The sequence below is a fragment of the Trachemys scripta genome, chromosome 5 (genome assembly GCF_013100865.1).
Source record: "Trachemys scripta elegans isolate TJP31775 chromosome 5, CAS_Tse_1.0, whole genome shotgun sequence".
In the NCBI taxonomy this organism is placed as follows: Eukaryota; Metazoa; Chordata; order Testudines; family Emydidae; genus Trachemys; species Trachemys scripta.
This window is the reverse complement of record NC_048302.1, coordinates 36,303,966-36,316,670: the sequence shown is the minus strand read 5'-3', so window position 1 is coordinate 36,316,670 and position 12,705 is coordinate 36,303,966. Positions and strand designations below refer to the sequence as shown.

General features: G+C 42.4%; 1 pseudogene; it reads left to right on the top strand.

Moving 5' to 3' along the window:
* The window catches only part of LOC117877867, a 53,656-nt pseudogene that overhangs the window by 31,010 nt on the left and 9,941 nt on the right, over nt 1–12,705 (top strand).

Below are 12,705 nucleotides of genomic sequence, written 5' to 3'. Positions count from 1 at the left end.
ATGACTGGCCAGGCTATGGTGTGAAAGTTCTGTTTGTTTCTCCTTGATGAAGCCCTCCTCCCCTTAATTGACTCATTCTCTATAAGCAACCCACCCTCACCCTTCGATCACATCACAGCTTGCTTTCAAAGGAAATAAAGTCACTATCATTTAAAAATCATGTATTCTTTATTAATTGATTATAAAAAGAGGGAGAGAACTGACAAGGTAGCCTGGGTGGGGTTTGGGAGGAGAAAGGAAAAAGCCATTAAAAAAGTTCAAAATAATGGCAGCCTTTTGCTTGGGCTGTCCACTGGGGTGGAGTGGGAGGGTGCACGGAGCCCCCCCCCTTCCCTCCCCTCCCGCGTTCTTACACATCTTGGTGAGGAGGCTATGGAACTTGGGCATGGGGGAGGGCGGTTATACAGGAGCTGTAGCGGCACTCTGTGATCCTGCTGCCATTCCTGAAGTTCCACCAGATGCCGGACCATGTCCGTTTGCTCACACAGCAGCCCCACTGTTGCATCCTGCCACCTCTCATCTCGAGCGTCTCTCCTCTCCTCACGTTGGTCCCTCATGTCACGTTCACTGGCATCTTTCCTGTACTTTGATACTGTGTCCTTCCACTCATTCAGATGAGCTCTTTCATTGTGGGTCAATTCCATGATTTCAGAAAACATTTCATCTCACATCCGTTTTTTTCACCGCCTTATCTGACATAGCCTTTGGGATGGAGGAGGGAGGCTTGAAAAATTTGCAGCTGCGGGAGGGAGGGGGAAAAAAGGGAGAGAAGTATTTAAAAAGATACATTTTACAGAACAATGCTTATACTCTTTCACGGTGAACACTATTCACATTACATAGCACATGTGATTTCAGTACAAGGTCACATTTTGCATCTTAATATTGAGTGCCTGTGGCTTTGGTGTTAGAGATCATAGACGCAGGTCCGAGCAACAAAATTCGGCTTGCATGCGGCCATGGTAAGCCATTCTTTCAGCTTCTGCAGCCTTCCTAAAAGCAATGCCCTCCTTTCCCACATACCAAGCAAAGCCCGTTGAGTGCTGTGGTTTTCCTGTTAATGTGCAGCAGCAGAAACCAAACTAACCCCCCTCCCATCTAATTCTCTGGAATGATCGCTTTATCCCTCCCCCCACCATGTGGCTGGTATCAGGGAAGATCCCTCCAGCCAAGTGCGAAAAGCTCAGCGCCAATGATCTCCCCCCCCACTCCCGCTTGGCTAACTGCATGCAGCTCAGCGTAGAATTGGCATGTCTGCGGCTCTGACCCAGACCTTCCATTTGCTTCTTTGGTTTTCTGGTAGGCTTGTCTGAGCTCCTTAACTTTCACGCGGCACTGTAGATCATAGAATATCAGGGTTGGAAGGGACCTCAGGAGGTCATCTAGTCCAACCCCCTGCTCAAAGCAGGACCAAAACTAAACTAAATCATCCCAGCCAGGGCTTTGTCACTCCTGACCTTAAAAACCTCTAGGTAAGGAGATTCCACCACCTCCCTAAGTAACCCATTCCAGTGCTTCACCACCCTCCTAGTGAAAAAGTTTTTCCTAATATCCAACCTAAACCTCCCCAACTGCAACTTGAGACCATTACTCCCTGTTCTGTCATCTGCTACCAGTGAGAACAGTCTAGATCCATCCTCTTTGGAACCCTCTTTCAGGTAGTTGAAAGCAGCTATCAAATCCCCCCTCATTCTTCTCTTCTGGAGACTAAACAATCCCAGTTCCCTCAGCCTCTCCTCATAAGTCATGTGCTCCATGTTGCCCTGGACTCTTTCCAGTTTTACCATATCCTACTTGTAGTGTGGGGCTCAAAACTGGACACAGTACTCCAGATGAGGCCTCACCAATGTCGAATAGAGGGGAATGATCACGTACCTCGACCTGCTGGCAATACCCCTACTTATACAGCCCAAAATGCTGTTAGCCTTCTTTGCAACAAGGGCACACTGTTGACTCATATCTAGCTTCTCATCTACTGTAACCCCTAGGTCCTTTTCTGCAGAACTGCTGCCTAGCCATTCAGTCCCTAGTCTGTAGCAGTGCATGGGATTCTTCTGTCTCTGCACTTGTCCTTGTTGAACCTCGTCAGATTTCTTTTGGCTCAACCCTCTAATTTGTCTAGGTCCCTCTGTATCCTATCCCTACCCTCCAGCGTATCTACCACTCCTCCCAGTTTAGTGTCATCTGCAAACTTGCTGAGAGTGCAGTCCACGCCATCCTCCAGATCATTAATGAAGATATTGAACAAAACTGGCCCCAGGACCAACCCTTGCCTGGACTCCGAGTGTCCACACAGCTTCTTGCGCCAGTTTAACTCCCTGGGTTTGACATCACACCGTGCAGGCCCCGGGAGCGTCCGCGGGACCCCGGGCTGCCTGGCAGCGCGAACTCGGGCACCTGGGGTCAGTTACACGCACATCCCACAGCCTGGGCGGGGGGGGGGGGGGGCGGGGCCAAAGGGGAGTTTGGGAGCCGGGGGTTCGAGCGCTGGGGGAGGGGGTGTTTAGACAGTCGGACGGTCCCAACATGGATCCCCGGGAGGAGGAGGTTGGACCATGTGCAGCGGCAGGGAGCGTCTCTGCGCAGGGGACACGCTACCTGAGAGGCGATGCTCCTCCGAAAGGGACAAGCCGCCATGGCTCACATCGAACGAGCCGCGCGTGCAACCCCGTCCCCACCACGCGTGGACCAGTCCAGAGGGGAGGAGCCGTTCCTTTCTGTCGCTGATGAAGGGGCGGCGGACTGTACAACCCTCGGGGGGATAAGCAGCTCCTTCTCCCCCCCGCGCCGGTGCTTGAGCCGGGCCGCTCGCGGGGAGGAGCCGCAGGGGATGGACCATCCTATTGTGTATGGGGGGGGGAGTAGTTTCCAAGTTCACTCTGCAAGTGGAGGAAGTGAACGCGCCCTGTTGTCGGAGATTTGCGCATGCGCCAGTAACTTCTCGAGCGCTCCCTCGAGTGGGCTGAGGTGCTGGACACGGGAGCGCTTGGGGGCAGAATGAGCACGAGCTCCGTCTCCAAGGTGGGTAGAAGAGGGGGTCACTGAGCCCTTCGTGGCAGCCCTGCTGATCCGCGCGCTGGGGGCCTGTGGCAGTTCAGCTCCCGGATCGGGCGGCTCCCGCGGCGCGCTCTGTCCCGCTCCCCGCCTGTCCGCCCAGGGAGTTCCTATTGTGGTCTCTCTCCATCATGCCCTTGGAGATTTTTTTCAAATGTTTTGGCATTTCGTCTTTTGGAATGTAGTTCTGCTAGCACAGAATCCTCTCCCCATATAGTGATCAGATCCAGTTCCTCCCGTACGGTCCATGCTGGTGCTCTTTTTCGATTCTCAGACTGCATGGTTATCTGTGTTGATGAGCTCTGCATGGTCACCTGAGCTATCCACGCTGGGCAAATAGGAAATGAAATTCAAAAGTTTGTGGGGTTTATCCTGTCTACCTGGCCAGTGCATCCGACTTCAGATTGCTGTCCAGAGTGGTCACACTGGTGCACTGCACTGTGGGATAGCTCCCGGAGGCCAATAACGTTGAATTGCAGCTACACTAACCCTAATTCAAAATGGCAATGTCGATTTCGGCGCTACTCCCCTCGTCGGGGAAGAGTACAGAAATCGATTTTAAGAGCCCTTTATATTGGAGTAAATGGCTTCGTTGTGTGGTGGGTGCAGGGTTAGTTCGATTTAACACTGCTAAATTTGACCTAAACTCATAGTGTAGACCAGGCCTTACATCCAAAGCTGGAGCCAACAGAGAATTGGGGAATCATCACCTGTCTTAAAGCTCATTTACGCTGCACTACCCAGGAGAGTCTGGAAGCAGCTGAGAATCTGGCCCTGCTGTGGGGTTGCTGGGAGTTTGGTTTTATATATCAAACTCTATATTCTCTTGTTCTGGTTTGTCATCTAGAAAATCCTATAGCTCACAAATTCCAATGACAATACAGCTAATGTTCTGATTAGTTCTAATCATTATCTGAACTTTGCAAAACAGCACGTGGGAACATTGCAGTCAGAGTGTGGCACAAATAAAAAAAATATATACAAACTCAGAGGAGAGGAAATGGACATTTTGAGGCTGACTTAGAAAGAGTGAAGAAGACTGGGGTTGTATAGAGGGCTGACATGTGGATCTTACAGCTCTCAGGGATTCCTGGAGCCCTTGGTTCTGTCAAGAACTGTAACTGTTGAGCAATGATTTTCCCAGAGCCAGCTGATAATGGAAGCAAACAAGGGAGCTTGAAAGAGTTCAGCTAACTGAATGTTAGTTTGCTGTATATTTCAGGAACATGGTATTCCAACTGACATTTGCTGTACAGTTGCTCCACATGACTTTGTCTACCCTTACATGTTCAGCTTTACGAGACTTGGAAGAAAGTTTGGGGTATCAAAGTCACCAGTACAGAGGAGTATCCGGAACAGCACAGACAAGGTTTTATCCATAATGGCATCATGGTTAATTAACTCTACATATGTATATAGTTTTTTCACACCATTTTTTCTTAATTAGAACTTTTTCATTACCTCTTCAGCATTTTCCTGAATCATTAATATTATGGGATGGCTGTGCAGTTCTTCTCCCTTTGCTCTATCTTTGCCGCTAATTCTGTTCACATACAGTATGGGAAATAGCCATTTTTAAAATAACATTGTTATATGCAAATGGACATGATTCATTCCACTGAAGGAAACTAAGTCTGCCTTCCATTGACAGTTAGTGCAAGCTGCCTGGCATAGTATGGAGATGGGTATGCACAAGTGATAATGATTTAGTACATACTCTAGGTAGCCTCATGTGTTGGCTCAGACATAAATTAAAAATGCTGCACGCTGGTTGGACCCCCATGAAGTTGGCAGGACTGCAACCTGTTCTCCACATTTGGGAGTCCCCACTGGTACAGCTGCCCTTGTGGGTTCAGGAGGTTGCAATTTATACTTTTGTACCTCAAAAGGTGAATCCAGTCCAAATGTGCTTAACTATTGAACTACCCGTAATGACTTTTAAATCCCGATTATCCATTTTTTAAAAACTCCAGGGGAGACTCCTGGGGAAATTAGAGGTGTTGTTTGTAGACTGATTCAGTCCTAAATTTACATGCACTTATAGATTTTCATTGGTATTTCTTCAGGTACTTCCCTAACAAACTTGTGATCTGTTCACACATACAATATCCACAAAGAATTGGTGGTCCAAAAGAACTAGACAGAAGCATTCAGGGAAGGGAACTTTTCTTTCCAATTGTTCTTAACCCAGTAAGTATTTCAAATTTATTTATCTCAGTAATAATTATTAATGGCAGTTAAAAATGCCACATATGGTGTAGCGTACCAGTGAATGATATCAAAGTTAAGTCATCTGTGCACCTGGCCCAAGCATCTCTCAGAATGTAAGGATGATACAATCGCAAGCAAATTGCTTTTCAAGGGCAGTGAATCAAGAATATTTAGGGGTGGAAGCTGAGGGAAACCTGATATTTACTCAGGAACTCTCAGGTGAGATGATGAAATCTGCTAGCCACTGCAGAAATACAAGTGGAACTGTGTACATTCAGTAATAGGGGATAAACCAACAATTAGGGTTGCACAGGGGAAAGGAGAGGAGGAATTCAATAAGGTCACATAGTTTCAGCAAAAAGTACAAACATTACAAATACAAAATACAAATATTAGTTTGTATTTATATTCAATTTAGAGGTTCCCAAAGTGCTTTATAAACTTCCATAACACACCCATTTCCTGCCAGAGAAGGGACTGAAAGACAAAATGCAGGATCTTCTGAATGACAATACTGCTAAGCCATTATGACAACCAGGCTTGTGTTAACAAGGAATGAAGGAAACAGAGCTGAAACAGTATTTCATTTTTTCTGAAGGCGATTAAATGCCACCTGAAATATCAAAGATTAAAGCAGTAATTTAAAGGATTTATACAGTGCTCATCAAGTGTAATAATCTAAACCAAATGAGCTAATCCATTATGGCAATATGCTGGCCTTCCTACTAGAAGCCACATACATGGGAAAAGCCTGTCACACAGTGAATTTTGTAGCCATTCTGCCAGTTCAGGGCACAATAGTTTAAGAAGGCCATGGGGGACTAGGAGGAGGAAGGGGGAGTCTCATTCTGGAGCACACTTTATTAATGATCCAAACCAGAGTTTCCATCTATTGTATGATGGGCACTATAACATATGCACAGAAAGGACTTCTCCCCTTAAATGCACTGCACAAATGTTTTATTAGGTATGGTGTCTACCAGAGAGGACCATTATCAAGAGTCTAATTTAGGAGTAATAGGATTAAGCACAAGGCCACATGATAAATCAGAATTCAAAGTAACAGGCAGCAATTAGCTGTGCTGCCCCAGGAGCAGGCTAGAAAACAAATTGTGACTCAGTCAGTTCCTCCCTGCTTTCTTATTGTCTTGCTAGAACAGTAAATTCCATCAGTCCTTTTAGTAGCTTAGTTTATTCCTCGGCTTCCTCTCTGCAGCTGTCCACTTCTCTGTGCACCCAGCCAGGACAGTTCCCATTCTACACCCTGCTCCCCCCTCTCCCTGCCCACTTACTCATATTTGGGGAATGTCAGATGAATTGCGCCTGTTCTCCTCCCCAAAGCCAGTCACAATTTGGACAGGACTGAGCAGAGGAGTTAAAGGGGAACTTTTGCCTTCTTACTTCCCTGTGCAACTGAGTGAGGGCTGTGAACAGGAGCGCCGCCAGCTTTTCTGCCGCCTTAGGCAGTGGAAGGTCCCGCCCCGAAATACCACCCCCCACAGAGGCAGCGGAAGGTCCCACCATCGAAATACTGCCACGGTCGCCGCCCCCCAAATTGTAGCACCCTAGGCGACTGCCTTGGTTGCCTAATGGGTTGCGCCAACCCTGGCTGTGAACACACCTTCAGATTTGTACATTCAGTAATGTATTGTTTAAAGGTTAGATAAATCATGTTTTAATCCACTGGCAGTCTGAAAGGGTTAAACTATGAATTACATCTTCAAAAGTTTATTAAATTGGTCAGTACATTCTAATTCAGTTGGTTCTAACATTTACAAATAACTCGTACTGCCTTGTTTTCTGATGAACTAATTTAGTTTGCATATGTGACACTGAAAAGAGGATAATTTCAGACATTTTAGGTCAGATTCCCAACTTTTCATAAGCAGATACAGTAACAACAAAACCCCAAATAAAAACAGCACGTGAAAGGTACAAAGCTTGGGGGCAGAAAGCAAGAACCTGCCTACATTGTTATACATGTATCAAACCATAGCACCTAGGACCTCCAGTCATGGACCACTGTGCTAGGAGCTGCACAAACACAGAACAAAAAACAAACAAACACCTGGACATTTTTATGTGAGGTGATCTAGTAATACCATACAGGAGAGACTGATTGATAGAAGGGTAAGAGAGACATATTACATATAGCCTGATTTCTGTTTTCATTTACATCAACACAGATCAGGGGAGACTTGACTGAAGTCAAAGGGGAATCAGGCCCAGAGAGTTTAAGAACAAAATCTAGATCCTATAGATTAAAAGGGTCCTTCTCACATAGTAGGACAGGCTTGTAAAGGTCAGTGTACCAATAGAAAAATAATTGCATTTTGCAGGAGGTGGAATACCATTATAATGAATGTTCCCTGTTGGAGTACTAAGCAGCTGTGGAATTTTCTCAGTATATTGCTGGAATGAAATGCATTATGATATAAACTAGTATCCTATTTCCTGCAGTGCAGTTTGTCATGGTGCAACGCCTAATGGTCTTCAGTGTAAATGCATTTTATATCCTTGTTTTAGATTAGGAAACCTCTCATATCCCCAGCCTTCCTTTTTGTTTTCTTGGAAATGGTAAGTTTTCAAGTTAAATTATTAGCTAATGGTGTTACTAACTTCCTTTATTTCTTGGGGTAATGAAAGTCAAAGTTATTGGTTTGCCCAAAATGGCAAGATATACCCAAATTTATTTCAGTTTAATATAAGCAAGCAACTAAATGCAGATATTTAGCCTTTCCATTGTTTAGCTTGTACTCATAAGAGAAAAAAAAAATGTGATAGTAATCTTTATTCATAAGAAAAAATATATGTGGCAGTTTCGGAAAAGAGAAATATTGAAACTCAACAATATTGCCCCAGCTTTTTGGGCTTTTTATCGTGTCAGTCTCATTTCTGAGTGGTTTAAGTTAATTTAAAACTCTGACTGCATAATAGTATCCTCCTGCCAGTGTTTGTGTTTACATTAGATACATTGCTTCTTGCAAGCTTTTACTTACTGTCATATTATATTTTAAGTGTCAATAAAACAGGAGAGTATGAATTATAATGTAATCTTTCTCCTTTTTATATTGTAGCACATTAAATACTTTGACATTATATGTATGAAATATACCAATGCAATACATTGTCATTGATCTGTCCAATTTTGCACAATATTAATACATTTTTATTGGAAGAGTGTGGGTCAAGATGTCCTTAATCTTCATTATGGCATGGCTATTGGTGTATATATATAGGGTAGAGCATGACTAATTTATATGTCACTAAACCATACACATGCAAATCCACATTGACAGAAAATTTTCAAGTCCTCTAGTTCAGTGAAGCAGCAATCAGTGAAGTGCTATAGCAGATATTTGGGCCAGGACCAGGCAGAGCCAGTTCCTTGACTTCAGCTTCTGTGTGGGCAAATGGGAGAGCAGTATATAACTGGTCTTTCCCTGACAGTGACTTAAACTGGTGAGAGGATTATTTGTCATGAACATGCCATCTCCTACTTAATGCTGCTGTCACAGAGGCACTACTATGCTCACTCCTCTGATGGCAGGCCCACTGTGAGAGGGAAGGGGATTCCAGTGGCCTGTTCCAGGAGGGAAAAAAAATGGAGAGGTCTGTAAGAGAGGCCCCCAATAGCTCTCTTATCAATGGTGACTAGGACTCATTCTTGCCTCTCTCTACTAATGGTGGTAATATAACTGCTTCAGGCAAAATCATGCCCTCAGTTACACTATACACACAGCATCATTTTCAAATTCTGCTCCCAGTTTCACTTGTGATGCCCAATAGGTTTCATGAACTTGAAGGCAATGAGATTACATTGTAGTAACTGATACATGCATACAAAAACTTCAGGTAACTCAATTCCTATGCTTAACAATGGACAAGGAAGAAAATAATTTTCTGGCTTGTTACCAAAATGAGAACTGACCCCCGTGTAATGCATATATTTGGCCACTTTAATATTTAAGAGAAAGTTATACTTATGTACGTGAGAGCAGAATTTGTCTTATTGTCTTAATGTATGAAACAAGATGTACTTTTAGGGTACATATTTAAAATGGGAATATTGTATGCATCATGATACCAGGAAAAAGCTCATTCAAAGCAAATTGTTTATGTGCATAGAGAAGTTGTTCTATTGGCGGGTAGTATTGTATGTAAGGAAAAATATAAATGTTGATATTCTCTTCAGAGCAATGTGTTAAATCGGCTAAATTGTTTCCAGCCATAAATCACATGTGCTGCAATATTCAAGAAGTGGTTAAGGAGGGAGGGGAAAAAATAATTCTTTGTCAGTGAAGTACTTCTATTAGAAGAGGTTGCTAAAGCATATAACAATATAACCATGGGGATCCATATTTATCATGTGCAGAATACCCAAGATATTCAATAAGTCATTACAAAAGATTGATTAATTTAATAAAAATGCAAGCTCCTGTGTAATATTTTATTCAGCTCACTGTAGCTTAAAATTGCATTTTATGATTTTTATTAGCTATATTACTTAATTATCCTCAAAATTGCTCATTTTGTTTAAATTAAAATAAATTTTTCCAGAGAAATATTATAATAGGAATATGTGGGTTTTTTTTAAACAACACCCACTTATAAAAGCATTTTGAAGTTTGCTATTTTACCATATACAGGTGCCAAATCAGTGGGCCGGGTTCTGCTCTGTTACACTGGTTTACAGCTTTGCCACCAGCTCTGAGCAAGGCACAGTGGGTAGCTACGTTGCCACAGAAGCAAGTGGAGAACCAGATGCCAACTCAAAGGGGTTCCAGCCCTTGCTCTGGGGTGTGGGGAAGAGGGAAGATGATCTTCCTTACACCTATATCACCTGATACATATTATTTCCCCTGGGTTCCAGCTCATCTCTGGTGACTGGTATATTGGAGTTGGGAGGAGTGGAATCAAGGCTCTTCCAGTTCTCCACCCACCCACCTATGCGGGGGGGGGGGGGGAGGGGAGGATAGCATCCCTGGGGAAGCTACTTTCCTCTGCCAAGATGTAGGGGAGCAAGAAAATGCCTAATGTCTGCTTATTCCCTTGCGTGGTCATGCAGGATGTGTCGTACCTGGCCCTAAATCAGGAGTAACCTAATAAAGTCAGTTAAGTTACCCCAGTGTAAAATTGTTATAAGAGAGCACAGAATCAGGCTCACTGTTTTGTACTTTCTCCTAGTATTTTAGTATATACTCATAGCGGTATATTAACATAAACAGAGATTTTCAGAAACCAAGTTAAGTAAAATCACTTATGAAGAGTCCCAGATCCTCAGCAGGTATAAACTGGCATATCTTTATTATTTCACTAAAGCAGCCGAGGATCTCACCCACATCCCTAATACTCTGGGGGAAAATATCTGCAATTAATATAATCAGTTATTTTTTAAATTTGTTAAGGCAAAATGAATTTAAAAATCAAGCCAGTATATATGAGAGATTAGGGCTAGAAGACACTTCATAGATGATTAAAATTATCCCCCTACATTTCACTTAAATTTTCCCTTGCCTTATTCCTTTGCATGTGTTTATCTAATCCTTTATTAACACTTCAGTTGGTGTAAACAGGAGATTCTCTGTATACCAACTGAGGATCTAGCCTTTCTTTTATTCTTGATGCCTTACCACTCAATGCTGTTCCACTGTGAAGTGGCTGTTATGGATTATTACAATTATAAAGCTTCATATACTTATGATGTTGTGACTGGGGTCTGAAGGAGTCACACTTAATTTAATCAATTAGGGTGAACTGCAAAGGATGGGGTAGACAATCCCCAAAGCTGGTGGATATTCCAATACTTAGATTTACCAAGACAGCACAAAACAGCTTCTATAATACTTTACTGGTTACCCAGAAGCCAATAACATAGTTCCCTTAAAGTAACCCAGCTCTGGGCCTCCACCCAGACAAGTCAAATATGATGAGGATTACTGAAAATCTTATTCATCATATAAGAAAGTTCTACCAATCCCAAAGGATTATTCCCAGGATAATGAATATTCCAGATTTTACCCAAATACACAGTTACAGCCAATTCTTATTAACTAAACTAAAATTTATTAAGAAAAGAAAAGAGAGAGAGAATTGGTTTAAAGATCAATATACATGTAGACATGAATACAGTTCTGAGATCAGATTCATAGTAGAGATGGTGAGCTTTGTAGTTGCAAGGAGTTCTTTCAGAATTAGTACATAGATTATAGTCCAATGTCCATATTCAGGGTGATCCAGGTGTGACTGGAGATCTCAGTTTTAAGACTTAAGCTTCCCCTGCATGAAGCATCAAGCAGATCTGAGATAAAAAGGATCAGGACCCAGGTGTTTTTTATACAGTTCCAGGCCTTCTCTTGATAGCTTGGAGTCCTTAGGCGAACAATAGGCAATCGTGGAGACTTTGAAGTAGACCTATTTCCTAAGCATCACCAGTAATTAGCTACAGGGATTTGGCAATTACCTGTTTTTTCCCATCATTCACAGGTGATTTGCTATAAGTTTCAAAGAGAGATGAATACAGTAATATTATGTTTACAGGTCATTTACATGTTAAGATTTCCTTTTGATCTCTGAATTAACAAAATACAGCATAGACAGGGACTGTTTGATTACATTGTTAACCTCTAACAATATATATGTAAACATAAAAAAAAATACAAACGTTATCTACCAATATATCCCTAAAGGTTGAATCTGGGTCAATTATCCTGCAGGGTGCTTACACCTTTCTGGCCATGTGTCACATACTTCATTCAGTAAGTGGTACATTCTTTAAAATGTACGCTAGGATAAAGGTCAGTGTACACAGTAACTACTTCTTTCAATCTCAAGTAACACTTTTTGGTTAATCACTACTTTGGGAATTTGTAACTGACTTTTGGTTGATGTGTTTTTTGAAGTTCTGCTATGATTCTTTGTAGCAAAGTTACCCAAGGGAGAGTGCCTGATGGCAAATGTATTCAGTTAACACTAGGTCCTTTGGTGAGAGTTTTACATAATCAATGAGTTGCTTTAATGTTTTTATTAAAGTCTTTGACTTTGTTTGTTTTTCCAGAGACTGGCTGTTATGGCATAAAAAACGAGGAGTCCTTGTGGCACCTTAGAGACTAACAAATGTATTTGGGCATAAGCTTTTGTGGGCTAGAACCCACTTCATCAAACTAGGGATATTTTTGATTCACATGTGCCTTTGTTCATAGATTAATTAGTTTAATAAAACTTCTTAATAATGTAAAGTGAATGTATTTTTATTCCTGCAGGCTGAGTAGGATGGAGAATAAGAGGCTCCAGACTCAGTTACTTGAGAGTTACAATTTAACTAATCAGTTTAGGCAATATTTTATCATACAATTATTGTTATACACCTATAGGCACATTTTTTTTTTTTTTAAAAAAGAGGTGCTTTATTGTACCTACAAAAAGTGCAGATATAGATGA